Raw genomic sequence first — 14,058 nt, forward strand, 5'->3', positions numbered from 1 at the left:
GGTAGAGAGGCCTGAGTGTCGCTTTCCTAGGGATTCCTACTGTTTTACCTGGGTTGTGCTGTGCACAGATGAGGCATGACCGTACGAGCTTTGCGGCTGCGTAACTGAAACCAGGAGCGATCCAGAGGGCATCTTGTGTTGCTTGCGCCATGATTGGGAGCAGGGATCTTGGTATATACGATTTATCCTTATTCTCCCATACTCTTTCTGAGTTCAGCTCAGCTCCCATTCTCCCAGTGTTCCTTCTCTGTTTGGGCAGCTGGAGGGATTTCAGGACATCTAGGCTCAGTGTGGCTGGAATACGCTGACTCCCCGCCACCATCCACTGCTCCCTAGGCTGCCTTGCTGCTACTTTAGCAGCCTCGTCCGTCCTTCTGTTGCCCTTTTCCTCCACAGAGTCACCGTCCATGTGTGCTTTTACCTTGACGATGCCAACCTGGACTGATAACGTCAATGCCTCCACTAATTGTTTCACCAGCTCTGCATTTTTAATGGGCTTACCGGCTGATGTAAGAAACGCTCTGCTTCTCCAGATAGGGCAATAATCATGGGATATTCCCCATGCACAATTTGAATCTGTGTAACTGTTAGCGACTTTACCTGCAGCAACTCTACACGCCTCAGTGAGTGCCTTCAACTCTGCCTCTTGCACCGACATGTGAGGAGCGAGTGGTTCAGCTCGGATTACCTCATGTGAGGATACTACTGCATATCCAATGTAGAGTCGCTCATTCTGGTGGTATCTGGAGCCATCTACAAAAATAAAAAACCTCAAAATATGCATTAGGAACAGGTTTTTTTTTTTCTTCCCATGAACATGTGTAAAACCCACTGTCTCCTGACTCATCCGTTCCTATGCATTCATGTTCGTGCGTCATGTCAACGTCATGTCATGTTCTCTTTCCCACCTGCCAATGCTGTCACCAATTCCCCCTTTTCTGAATCCACAGGCAGATGAGTGGCTGGATTCAGAACATTATGTCTTTTGAGGGTGACATATTCAGGAATTAGTATTAGAGCACATTCAAGTCTGATCTGTCTATCCATAGACAGGTATTTTGGTTGAACTTGTACGAATATGGCATTAATGTCACGTGGGGAACAAAATTGTCAAAAAGAAAAAGTCAGTGTGATCTCACATGCCTAGCTGTAATATAGCAGCTCTTACAGCATGTACACATGTAGAAGACCCTCTAATCACGGGGTCTAATTGTGCTAAGTAGTAAGCTATCGGTCTCTGTTTCTTTCCATGTTGCTGTTTCAGTACTGCGTTAGCATGTCCACCCTGCTCTGTGAAAAATAAGAAAAAATGCTGATCATAGTTTGGAATGTCTGACACAATGAGCAGCTTGAGAGAGTGGAAGGAGTCAATTGCTTCTTGAGTGAGATTGTAGGGGTCTGATGGCAAACAGTCATAGAGTGGGTGCATCATTTATGAAGCAGACCTTATCCAAGGCCTACAGTAGGTCACCAAACCTAGAAAAGTGCGTAGATGCTCGTGTGACCTGGGTAAAGGGAGATTTGTATTGCCTGTTTTCTGTATTCAGTCAGGTGTCTTGTACTTTCAGCAATACAATATCCTAAAAATGTCACCTTTTGTTTGCAATACTGTAATTTGTCACATGAGACTCTGCAACCCTTTTCTGCCAAAAAAAAACACATCAAGGAAACTGTAGCTTCCGGACATCTGGTCCGGGCAGCAGAGCAAGAGGTCATCCACGTACTGTAGTAGTACAATCTGTGGATGAGGTGGTTGCCACTGCTCAAGAATCCCTACCATCGCTGTTGAATAGATGGTTGGGGAGTTCTTTCCCCCTTTGTGGGAGGACCGTCCTACAGTATTATTTACCTTCGTGAGTGAAAGAAAAAAAATACTGACAGTCAGAGTGCAGTGGTACAGAGAAGAATGCATTTGCCAAATCAATAACTGTGAAACATTTTGACATCGCGGGGATCTGTGACCGTACGGTGTGTGTATTAGGGACTGTTGAGGTCACACTCACTGTAACATCATTAATAGCTCGTTAGTCATGAACTATTCTGTAAGTGTCAGGGGAACCCTTGGGTCCCTTTTTTTTTTTCTTAATGGGATACAAAGGGGTGTTGCAGGGGGAATATCTTTGCACTAGAATCCCTGCCTTAACATACTCTTTAATATCCCTGCTCAGGGCCATGGATTTGACTAGACTTAAGGGGTATTGCCTTAACCAAAGAGGAGTGATTACTTCTCTTGATTTATCATGACAGGGGGAATGGGCAGCCGACCCATATCAGATTTTCCCCTTGCCCAAACGGTATCTGGTACCTGACTCTTTTCCCTGTCCTCAGACATTCTGGTGTCAGGTGTTACTTTCACTACTCTTGCCATATACACCATTTCTGCAATATTACACAAGTGTTTATATAAGTCACACATTAATGTCCGAATATTTATACCCGTATTTGATTGGGTAGAGTATCCCTTAAAAAAAACTAAATTTGATTCACAAAATGTTACCAAAAGAAAATTATATATATATAATTACGAAAGATACTGAGTCATAAAACGGGGGAGCACAATGCCATAGGCCACAGCAATGTACAATTCTAAGAAAGTAACAGCCCTATATAAATCCATAACTAACAGTTCCGAATACAAAAAGAAGGGATTTGAAAAATGCCAAATATCAATGCCAGTTGCTTGCGATAAGGTATAAGAACTGGAAAAGACAAATAAACAGTGACTATGGTTTGAGCCAATATAATGAATGGCTAAAAAACCATATATCATATGAAGACAACCTAGAAATACACAGTAACTATACCATCTTGTGTAAGGAAACTACTAAAACTGGCAAATGAATGGAATTAAGTGTAACTACAATAGGGCATGATTTACCTGTGGTATAATGTGCACGTGGAAGACCCTGGCGTCCCTTTGCCCCAAGTGTTTATATGAAAGTGGACTTGTGACTGTAATACCCTCAGGAGAGCACTGTATAGTGGCCTAAACAGCCCTCAACTCTGCTCCCAGCAAATTCATAGGGGTATTGTCACTAACAATAAGTTTGTAAGCACCTCTTGGCTGTCTCGTGACTCTAGTCTTTTCTTGCTTAGTCATAGGGGCTTCAGTCGCTTGTCCCCCTACCCTCACGTATTCCACAGTCTCGTCAGTAATCATGTCTGGCAGTATCAAGTCTTTGTGTACTAGTCCCAGCTGCCCCAGTGTCGGTCAAGAATTCTGTCTATTTCCCTCCCAGCATTGGTATGGTGGTCCTCAAGGCAGGACCAGGTCCGGAGGGGACAATAACAGGGCACACATTTGTCACTGGGTTGTCAGTTTCCTAGTCTGAATTGGTCTGAGTGTCCATTTTCTCCACAATTCCAGCACTTCACTGTTTCTAAGTCCTTAGGTGCCTTACTACGTCTCTACTGTTTTCCTCGTTTTCCAGCATACATGACACGTCGTCTTATTGTCCTAGTTTCTTCAACTCCTGAGCAACCTTCAGGAGGTCTTTGGATCTACATTTCTCCATTTAGGTCTGGCTGTCTGTACTGCGTCTCATAAGCCTTTTGTCATACCGTCAATGAATGTATTTACCAATATTTTAACATCGAGTGGGTTTACTGGACTGTACCCCATGTCTGCCCATGTCAGCTGTAACCGTCCAGAGTACATCTCTACTCTCTCTCCTTTAGTCACATCTGTAAAAGTCTTAATTTGCATCCTAGTACGTCACCTGCTTTGGTGCTCACCAACTCTCTAGGTCTGCTCAGGTGCACTTATATGTCCATCATATTGTCTTTGTCTGTAAAATGGGAAAGGTTTGTTCACAGGGTCAGCCAATCATTTTAGCATAGCTAGCTAGTCAGAGGGCTTCCAGGGATAATACTCCTGTATCTGTCTTACACTACCTGATGTGGTTGGTTCTCTGGTGGTGGGGGTGACATGACATGCTGGTCCCAAAAGGTAATGTCCCCACTAACCACAATCCTGTGTCAGCTTCTTATGTCACTACAATACATGATCTTGTCTGGAGAGGATTCAGTGTAATTCACTTAGGTTGGGTTACATCACAGATCATACAAGTATTTCTCCAGTCTGGGTTTGTCTGACCGCAATGTTTACAAGTCCATCTGTCTTGTCTCGGTCTCTGGTTATACAAAGGTATGACCGTAGCAGTAGTGTGTCGGTCATAGTCGGACTTTTAAGCATCAAAACATTCATAATACATCTTACTTCCGTCCTGCTGCACTCTCTCTCAGATGCCATTTATTCACATGCTATTTTCCTCATTTGTCTGTGACTTTTTGAACATCCAAACATCCATCCACTCACTGGCATTTTTGCCTGTTTCAATATTGGTCTCACATCTTTCACTGCTTCCTTTCCTTCTCTGTCTTTTACAATCTCTATAGCGGTTCTGGATCCCATTGGGGGCCCTGACTGCACACAGAATAAGTTGCCCATGGCTTCAACTTATCCGCTCAGACACTCACCTCTAAAAATGCCCTTTTTTTAGTGTGCTTTGCCTTAAACCAGGGTTGCAACACTTGACAAGTCAGAGTGAGTGTCAAGATTTAGCGGGAAAGGTTACACCACCTATTTCCCGGTAGACCTAAAGGATTCTAGCGAGCAGGTTAACCACCTACCACTCGGTAGATCAGCTGGCTAGCACAGCTCCATGGAACGGCAAGGTTACACCACCAATTTGCCGTAGGCTGACTGTAGCAGGTTACACCACCTATTACATCAGCCGTGCAGTTGGCTACCTCTTCTGTTGATCCTCAATTTGCTATATCAATCACTCAACTTGAAGCAGGTGAATCTTTTACCAATCTTTTCAATCACTTACAAGCTTCCTCTATACTAGGCACAATTCTTTCACTTTCAAATTCCAACTTGAACTTACGATATATATTTCTACTTCAATACATACAGTCAGTACTATTGCTTTAAACACAAAATCTCTCAGCGCGTACTGACCCGAGGATAAAATATGCACAGCTCTATATTCTACAGTGCGACTGTATGGCCCCCCCCTTTCTCTGGCCCACAGCACAAAAGGGAGAAATGTCAAGCAAGTCGCGCAGGGGCTCAGCTTACCCCTCCCATCAGCTATTTCGCGCTGATAAGCTTGTTGTCTTACACACACACAAACAGAATGCAGCAGTTTTCAGACTTAATCTCTACAAAACATTCATTCTCTCGGAATTAAAAATAGTTTCTCTATACAGGCAGATCACTGCATAACTTGAATAAGCTGATTCTGACCGCGTCCGGCCAAAACACATACAGAAACCTATCCAATGTCAAACTACACATAACACGGGTTTCACTGAATCTCAGATGTAAATTAAATGTACATTAAAAATATCCACAACTCATTCATCCTGGACAATTAACAACAGTTAGATAAGTAATGATACTTATGTGATCACTCATACATACATGCTCATTCAGGGATTGTTGTTTCTTTTCCTTCACTTTTCAGTTGATTTTTACAAGAAGAAAATCCCTTATCTCAATCACTCCACCTAATTCAGCTCAAACTGCGCTGAATAATGTCTTCTGTCACATACAGAGGACCACACCTAACGGAACCCCTCATCAATCAGGGATTTATGTTTATTCCTTATACTTATTTACTCACCTGTCATCTCATTCAGAGTTCTCATAGACATACATACATACAAGGCTCACACAGCCTGCCTATTTTGCACTTTGGAATTAACACAACTCTATATAACTCTATAACTCTATATAACAAAAACTGCAGCAGTGTCCACTGACACTCTGAAAGCACTTTAAGGCCAAACAACAAAAACCACGGCCTTAATACAAAATACAGCTTCATATAATGTACTGCCAATCCAAAATGACCAAAATAACAACACTGCACAGAGTCTATCCCAGCTCTGTATTACTCACTACACAAATACATAACCAATTAGGATACTGACAAATAATACAGATAACAATTATCATCTTATAACTCTATTATTCAACTCTCATACGGACATAAATAGACAAACCACAAAACTCACTGGTGATGTGGATTCTTTGAACCATGCTCGCAGCCTTTTACCCAGAGGTATGGAGAGATCCAGATGAGAGATTGCAAGTGCAAAACAGGTTTGTAAGAATAATATTTCTCACCTTGCTGCAGCTGGTGTTTTGCATGTCCAATCTCCCAGAAGCTCCCCCATACGGATTCCGAACAGGCTGGATACACGGCCCCACGTTGGGCGCCAAAACTGTTATAGCTGTTTTTCATTCTGACCCAAATGTCAGCTTACAGATCACCAGTGAGACCAAATTGTAGAATTACGCCCGTCATTTTACAAGCGCGCTTGGAGACAAAAAGACACCTCACACATATCCTGTGAGCAAGTCACTTTTATCTGAAGTAAAAGAGCAAGAAGCAATATTTTATACCATTTACAACAAATGTAACTCATGTAGCCCCCATCATCACCCAGGGTCATACTGACCTTTATTCTCTCACGTACCCGGAGCATGTTGTGACTGACTATTGGGAACATACATGATAAGAAGTACAGTCTCCTTGAAGAGGAGACCGTCAGACTACTGAGTCAACAGATTCTAGTAATTCTAACACTTAAAGGCAAAAGGCACTTAAAGGCAAGGTAGTTAAAGGCAAACTATTAACCCTTCTATATCAAAAGCATTTAGAGAATTAAAGGAAGTAGGTAGTGAGGAGGCATTAAATAAATACAGAAAATTAAATAAATTCTGTAAAAAACAAATCAAGGCAGCAAAGATTGAGACAGAGAGACTCATTGCCAGAGAGAGTAAAAATAATCCTAAAATATTCTTTAACTACATAAATAGTAAGAAACTAAAAAATGATAGTGTTGGCCCCCTTAAAAATAGTCTGAGTGAGATGGTGGATGAGGATGAGGAAAAATCCAATATGCTAAATGACTTTTTTTCATCAGTATTTACACAAGAAAATCCCATGGCAGACAAAATGTCTAGTGATAAAAATTCCCAATTAAATGTCACCTGCTTAACCCAGCAGGAAGTGCGGCGGCGTCTAAAAATCACTAAAATTGACAAATCTCCGGGCCCGGATGGGATACACCCTCGAGTACTGCAGAAATTAAGTACAGTCATTGATAGACCATTATTTTTAATCTTTAAAGACTCCATAATAACAGGGTCTGTGCCACAGGACTGGCGTATAGCAAATGTGGTGCCAATATTCAAAAAGGGAACAAAAACTGAACTCGGAAATTATAGGCCAGTAAGCTTAACCTCTACTGTGGGCAAAATCTGGAGGGCATTCTAAGGGACGCTATACTGGAGTATCTGAAGAGGAATAACCTCATGACCCAGTATCAGCACGGGTTTACTAGGGACCGTTCATGTCAGACTAATTTGATCAGTTTCTATGAAGAGGTAAGTTCCGGATTGGACCAAGGGAACCCAGTGGATGTCGTGTATATGGACTTTTCAAAAGCTTTTGATACGGTGCCACACAAAAGGTTGATACATAAAATGAGAATAATGGGGATAGGGGAAAATATGTGCAAGTGGGTTGAGAGCTGGCTCAGGGATAGGAAACAAAGGGTGGTTATTAATGGAGCACACTCGGACTGGGTAGCGGTTAGCAGTGGGGTACCACAGGGGTCAGTATTGGGCCCTCTTCTTTTTAACATATTTATTAATGACCTTGTAGGGGGCATTCAGAGTAGAATTTCAATATTTGCAGATGACACTAAACTCTGCAGGGTAATCAATACGGAGGAGGACAATTTTATATTACAGGATGATTTATGTAAACTAGAAGCTTGGGCTGATAAATGGCAAATGAGCTTTAATGGGGATAAATGTAAGGTCATGCACTTGGGTAGAAGTAATAAGATGTATAATTATGTGCTTAATTCTAAAACTCTGGGCAAAACCGTCAATGAAAAAGACCTGGGTGTATGGGTGGATGACAAACTTATATTCAGTGGCCAGTGTCAGGCAGCTGCTACAAAGGCAAATAAAATAATGGGATGCATTAAAAGAGGCATAGATGCTCATGAGGAGAATATAATTTTACCACTATACAAGTCACTAGTTTGACCACACTTAGAATACTGTGCACAGTTCTGGTCTCTGGTGTTTAAGAAAGACATAGCTGAACTGGAGCGGGTGCAGAGAAGAGCGACCAAGGTTATTAGAGGACTGGGGGGTCTGCAATACCAAGATAGGTTATTACACTTGGGGCTATTTAGTTTGGAAAAACGAAGACTAAGGGGTGATCTTATTTTAATGTATAAATATATGAGGGGACAGTACAAAGACCTTTCTGATGATCTTTTTAATCATAGACCTGAAACAGGGACAAGGGGGCATCCTCTGCGGTTGGAGGAAAAAAGGTTTAAGCATAATAACAGACGCGGATTCTTTACTGTAAGAGCAGTGAGACTATAGAACTCTCTGCCGTATGATGTTGTAATGAGTGATTCATTACTTAAATTTAAGAGGGGACTGGATACCTTTCTGGAAAAGTATAATGTTGCAGGGTATATACACTAGATTCCTTGATAGTTCGTTGATCCAGGGAACTAGTCTGATTGCCGTATGTGGAGTCGGGAAGGAATTTTTTTCCCCAATGTAGAGCTTACTCTTTGCCACATGGGTTTTTTTGCCTTCCTCTGGATCAACATGTTAGGTTAGGCTATGGGTTGAACTAGATAGACATATAGTCTTCCTTCAACCTTAATAACTATGTAACTATGTAACTACAGGAGCATCTAGATGTTCATTCGATTTTATACAAATATTCATTGAGAACAACACATTGACATTACTGCAGACTGATAAGGAATTGGACTCATTGTCCAAATCCTTATCTAAGGATATGCCAAACGATCAGTTTACTAAATGGACTAAGGACTTGGAGGTTGACATTTCTAAATTGGAAAATAAAGTTAGCCAAGAAAAACTGAAAAAGTATCAGGGTCGTAGGGGACTATGATTCTAATATAGTATACAGATGGCAATCTAGGGGTACTAAGGATTCCCAGAAAACTAGGACTAGGACTGAATTGGATGTCTCATGCACATTGGGGAGCATCATTTCCACTAGTGACTCGGAAGTGACACGTGATTTTCATCTCAGAAGTAATGATTAGTGTTGAGCATTCCGATACCGCAAGTATCGGGTATCGGCCGATATTTGTGGTATCGGAATTCCGATACCGAGTTCCGATACTTTCAGTATATCGGATACCGGAATCGGAAGTTCCCATAATGCAAAGTTCCGGTTTTATTTAATTCAGGAATGATTAGAAGTGTGGGCACATCCTGTTCTGCATGGTAGGCATGTAACTACTGGCATGGCTGTGATTGGCTGCTGAAATGATGTCACGATGCCCTATAAAAGTCGCCACCGCCATTTTGGGTTCACTCTGCTGTGAATTCAGTTAGGAACAGGGCGCTGTGTTCTGACTGAGGGCCAGTTTTGAGATAGCGATTTGCTTCATTGTGCTTTACCCAGGCTAATTTAGCAACCGCTGTGTGAGAACCTTGCTTTTGCCTTGCAGTGCTGTTCCTGTTCACAACTGTCTGAAAGGTCCCTGTGTGTGTGAGTGCAGCTCACTCTGTAGTCTGTCCGCAGCCACAGCAGGTTGTGGTCAGCTCAGGGTGCGTCACTGCCTCATACTGCTCAATCCATTGTCCTTTATTGCAATTAGTGTAGCCTGCTGCACATTTTTTCAAATTTATCCTATTAGTGGGTTTCCATCCGTATCCTGCTAGATTGTGGAAAAACACTATATCTAATCAGTTTTTATGAAGAGGTAAGCTATAGGCTGGACCACGGTGAGTCATTGGACGCGGTATATCTCGATTTTTCCAAAGCGTTTGATACCGTGCCGCACAAGAGGTTGGTACACAAAATGAGAATGCTTGGTCTGGGGGAAAATGTGTGTAAATGGGTTAGTAACTGGCTAAGTGATAGAAAGCAGAGGGTGGTTATAAATGGTATAGTCTCTAACTGTGTCGCTGTGACCAGTGGGGTACCGCAGGGGTCAGTATTGGGACCTGTTCTCTTCAACATATTCTTTAATGATCTGGTAGAAGGTTTACACAGTAAAATATCGATATTTGCAGATGATACAAAACTATGTAAAGCAGTTAATACAAGAGAAGATAGTATTCTGCTACAGATGGATCTGGATAAGTTGGAAACTTGGGCTGAAAGGTGGCAGATGAGGTTTAACAATGATAAATGTAAGGTTATACACATGGGAAGAAGGAATCAATATCACCATTACACACTGAATGGGAAACCACTGGGTAAATCTGACAGGGAGAAGGACTTGGGGATCCTAGTTAATGATAAACTTACCTGGAGCAGCCAGTGCCAGGCAGCAGCTGCCAAGGCAAACAGGATCATGGGGTGCATTAAAAGAGGTCTGGATACACATGATGAGAGCATTATACTGCCTCTGTACAAATCCCTAGTTAGACCGCACATGGAGTACTGTGTCCAGTTTTGGGCACCGGTGCTCAGGAAGGATATAATGGAACTAGAGAGAGTACAAAGGAGGGCAACAAAATTAATAAAGGGGATGGGAGAACTACAATACCCAGATAGATTAGCGAAATTAGGATTATTTAGTCTAGAAAAAAGACGACTGAGGGGCGATCTAATAACCATGTATAAGTATATAAGGGGACAATACAAATATCTCGCTGAGGATCTGTTTATACCAAGGAAGGTGATGGGCACAAGGGGGCATTCTTTGCGTCTGGAGGAGAGAAGGTTTTTCCACCAACATAGAAGAGGATTCTTTACTGTTAGGGCAGTGAGAATCTGGAATTGCTTGCCTGAGGAGGTGGTGATGGCGAACTCAGTCGAGGGGTTCAAGAGAGGCCTGGATGTCTTCCTGGAGCAGAACAATATTGTATCATACAATTATTAGGTTCTGTAGCAGGACGTAGATCTGGGGATTTATTATGATGGAATATAGGCTGAACTGGATGGACAAATGTCTTTTTTCGGCCTTACTAACTATGTTTCTATGTATGTTACTAGGATTAGATAGAGGAGCTTTTCTTGGGCTTGCAGCACCGTTCCCGGCTGTCTGCACGGTCTGTGTGTGAGTGCAGCTCACTCTGTAGTGTCTGTTCAGTGAAAAAAAACAAAAGTTTATAAAGTTCACCAAACACTCCACTTTACAGTTGTGTAGGCCACATTGGCTCATATTAAAGTGTAGTCCACACTTTATAAAATTAGTGTTTCTTATACCGGTTTGCAGCTGTTCAGGAATAAGCACACTAAGCCCTTAGTACTTTTCTGCCTATCTACCCAGATGAAGAAGGCAGGGAGTAAGGCACATGGTCGTGGGTGTGGAGCAGGGAGAGGACATGGGGATTCTGTGCCTTCTGTGGGCACCGGTGACTCATCATCCCCCAGTTTTAGCAGGGAACAGACCTTCATGCGCAGGTTTGTAGGAGCTTGCCGTACCCCGCTGCTGCGGGATGAACAAATTGAAGCCGTTGTCGGATGGAAGGCAGCTAATGCATCGACTTCAATTAGTGCCACATCCTCTCAAGCACAGAGCACTGAAGAGCAACCATCTGTCTCTTCACCACCTGCCAAATTGCCCAGGCAGTCAGAGAGCCCAGGACAGGAGCCATCTCTACTTTTGTTCTCTGAATCTCTTGGCTTGGAAATAGGGGGCCAGCCAAGCAGCATTCTAGAATCTGAAGAAGAGGCAGTATGCAGTGATGCCCAACAGCTTTGTCTCTCTGAATCTGAAGAGGCGGCTGGGCCAGTGCCTCCGGGTCAGCACACCTCAGTACATCTGATGATGAGACTCAGGTGCCACTTTCTGGTGCATACTGTGCTGCCGAGACTACCCAGGAGAAGCAGTTGGTGGAAGAAGGTAGCGTAGATGATGAGGTCCTTGACCCATCATGGCGTGAGGTACAGGAAGATGGTGGGAGCAGCTCTGAAGAAGAGATTCCCCGAATGGCCCAAAGAGGGAGGGGGAAGACTGCGGTGCCTGTAGCCTCCACTTCGGCACCCATTAGGAGCATGCCTCTTCCAAAAGCCAAAGCGGGCGCTCCCAAGATTTGCAGTGCCTGGTCCTTTTTTGACACAGTTGCAGCTGACATTTGCTTAGTCAAATGCAAGCTGTGTCATCAGAAAATCAAACGAGGGAAAAGTGTCAGCAACCTCAATACCACAAATATGTGGAAACATGTGAGGACCAAGCACATGGTGGAGTTCCTAAAACAAACTGAAGACCTAGGCCAACCTACAGCGGCACCTACCTCTTCAGCTCGTGTTGGAGCTTCTTCCTCAAGCTCACACACAGCTGGTTCGACTTCCTCACAGGATCACCATGGAAGAACCTCTGGCACCATTGTCCAAAGACCCAGTGTAATTCCACCCACAGCACCATGTTCCCAGTCATCCTCACACTCCCAGCCCAGTCTACAGCCATCGATAGCACAGGCATGGGATAAAAGGCGGCCATTCTCGGCAAGCCACCCACGAGCACAGGCTCTGAATGCAGGCATTGCAAAACTACTGTCCCTTGAAATGCTGTCATTCAGGCTGGTGGAGACTGACAGCTTGATGGCATTGGCAGTCCCACAATACAATGTGCCCAGCAGCTTTTATTTCAGCAGGCAAGCCGTCCCTGCCCTGCAAAAGCATGTGGAGGGAAACATTAAACATGTGCTACTAAACGCCATCAGTAGCAAGGTCCACCTCACCACCCATGTGTGGACCAGTCACCATGGACAGGGACGATACCTTTCCCTCATTGCCCATTGGGTTAATGTTGTGGAGCCAGGTACAGATCGTGAGAGTGGCGCTCTACGTGTTCTGCCAACTCCAAGGATTGCAGGAATCCAGTCTGTGCACATTGACTCCTCCTCATACTCCAGTTCCTCTGTATTATCGCTGCAGGAGCCGTCACGGTCCACCTTCACATGGACCCGTGAACGCTTACCTGTTCCGACCGATACGGGCACAGCCGTGGTCAAACGTCAACAGGCCGTATTGAAATTAATTTCTTTGGGGAATTGAAGCCACACAGCGCAGGAGCTCTGAAATGCCATCAAGCAGGAGAGCGACATGTGGTTTGTGCCAACGAATCTCCAGCCAGGCATGGTAGTGTGTGACAATGGCTGAAATCTTGTGGCAGCTCTGGGCCTAGGCAACCTCACTCACATCCCATTTCTGGCACATGTGCTCAACTTGGTCGTGCAGAGTTTTTTGAGGGACTATCCGGATCTTGATGCACTGCTGCACAAGGTCCGCCTAGAGTGTGCTCACTTGCGGCGTTCCAGCATGGCAAGATCGCGCATTGCAACTCTGCAGCGCCGATTCCGCCTTCCAGAACATCGCATCATATGTGACCTATCCACCAGGTAGAATTCAACGTTACATATGTTGGAGCGGTTGTGTGAGCAGCAGCCAGCAGTAATGGAGTACCAGCTGCATCAGGTGCAAAAAAGTCGCACTGCGCGCCATTCAGACTTCACAACCACTGAGTGGGCCACTATGTAGGACATCTGCCAGGTTTTTCATGCATTCGACGATTCCACGCGGATGGCGAGTGCAGATGATGCACCAGTCAGCATGACTGTCCCCCTAACCTGCCTTCTTGAAAGAACACTGCAAGCGCTTAGGGATGAGTTGGAGGATGATGAGTTAGAAATGCCTTCTGCTTCTGGACAGTCTGCGTGACGTGGTTCCTCACAAAGGCCTAGGCAGGGGACACTTTGTGAGGAGGAGTCAATGGAGGAGGAAGACATCTGTCCAGGGGAGGGAGTTACACAAATCTCCAGTAGTCAGTATGTAGAGCGAGGGTGGGGTGATGCAGAGCAGGCAGACATCACGCCTCAAGCAGGGGGCAGCGTTTCTTGGCCAGTTGGCAGTCTGCAGCACATGGTTGATTTCATGCTGCAGTGCCTGAGAAACGACCACCGCATCGCCACATTCTTACCACAGCTGATTATTGGGTGTACACCCTCCTCGATCCACGCTACCGGGACAACTTACAAACCCTCATAACACCATTGCAGCGGAAGCGTAA

This window comes from Ranitomeya imitator, chromosome 1 (genome assembly GCF_032444005.1).
Source record: "Ranitomeya imitator isolate aRanImi1 chromosome 1, aRanImi1.pri, whole genome shotgun sequence".
Taxonomy (NCBI): Eukaryota; Metazoa; Chordata; class Amphibia; order Anura; family Dendrobatidae; genus Ranitomeya; species Ranitomeya imitator.